We start from the raw sequence: 1,730 nt of genomic DNA on the forward strand, positions 1-1,730 counted from the left end.
TTAACTTAGAGGACTATGACCTTACCTCTGAGGACTATGCAATGATGGTGTCAAACCCCAAGAGGTTCATCAAGAAAAGGTTTCCTACCAATAAGAACCGAAATTGGCAGGGAAGTTATATTTCTGAAAAGGTCAGGGAAGAACCGAAGGCAGATGAACCAAAGAAGGAACTGAAAGCTGAAGGAGATTCGGGTGTGAACTGCTACTATTGTGGAGGAAAGAACCACTACGCCAAAGATTGTGTCCTCAAGAAAATGGCAGAAAAGGATGAGGAGAAAGATGAAGAAGCTATGTTAATGAAAAAGCTAGAAGAGATAAGGAAAAAGAAAGCTGTCACTAACCCTTCAATGAATGCCTTAATTGTGCAGGGTTCGGTAGCAGATGATGAGTTCGGTGGAGTGGAGGTCTGGTCTATCGACTCTGAGGATGATGAAGTAAGGAAGCCATCTCATGGAAAGGCTTTTGTTGCAAAAGATGAAGGAAGCGGTGGAAAGTGCTTGATGGTGTCGGATGTATCTCAAATAAGGGGATACAACACAGACGGTGGGAATGAAGACACAAAGGGGTGAGATGACTTGTGCTTCACAGCAAAACCTCTCAGCGTGCAGTTTAACGAGCTTGATGAATTAATCAAGAAGGTACAATCTATTTTTGTTTCATTCAAAGTCCCACAAAGTTCATATGAAAAAGAATTAAAAAATGTAAATTCAAGAATCTCTCATCTAGACAGCAGTTTAACTCAAACACGAGTCACCAATTCTAACCTAACTGACCAAATAAGCAGGGTGTCTTCAAAGAGTGAGGAACGGAGGATATGGATCGAACTGAAGGAGTCGGAGTTAATCAAATCCAAGGACGAAAACATTTATTTACAAAGAGACAATTTGAAACATTTAAAACAGAGAAATGTTTTTTGTTTAATTGCTAAGCGTCTTTACACTAATATCACTCAACTTCATTTGAACTGTGAAATAGGGCAGAAAATTCATCGCATGATTTTGCCCTTCCTTGAGTTTAAGGAGGATGAAATCGACGCTGAAGCATATAATTGTGAAAATGTAGTTTCGTCTGAGGATGTAAATCCGACATATATGTATGGTCTAGACAAAATCGAATCTTTCATAAAGTCCAACGACCATAAGGACATGCTGAAAAATCTTTTGGATGAAAATGATAAACTAAAACTAAGGACCGAAACCATACAAAAGTTTGACTCATTGAGTGCCAACTTGAGCTCAGAAAATAAAATTGATGTTGAAAATGCATCTGAGCTTAATGAGGACGATGATATGAGTGAAATTTCTGTAGAGGATGAAGTTGACTGTTCTGAGTTTGTCAAGAGCAAACCCGAAAACCACAAAAATCTTATTTCATAAAATTCTGTGGAGTTTGCTCGTCTGTCCCAACAAAAGTCCCCGATCCTTGAAGAAAAGGCTGTCGTATACCAAAAGGTAAGAACGACTCCAAATCAGGTGTATAAGGTCACAGGTGTAACCGAACATCAGACAGCCGAACTCACAGCCATTGTAAACGAAGATAATGCTGATGGATGTGATGAGTTCTTCTGGTCCGCCCCTATCGACAATGCTGACGAAACAGTTGGTCTATCAGAAAGGACATCATGGAAAACCAAAGGCAGATATGTGTCGGAGCCTTTGAACAAGCCTGATAGCTTCGACGTGCCAAGTACTAGTGGTACAAAAGATGTTCCTGAAGAAAAAGCAGTTTCT

Source organism: Lactuca sativa, chromosome 7 (genome assembly GCF_002870075.4).
Source record: "Lactuca sativa cultivar Salinas chromosome 7, Lsat_Salinas_v11, whole genome shotgun sequence".
Lineage (NCBI taxonomy): Eukaryota > Viridiplantae > Streptophyta > Magnoliopsida > Asterales > Asteraceae > Lactuca > Lactuca sativa.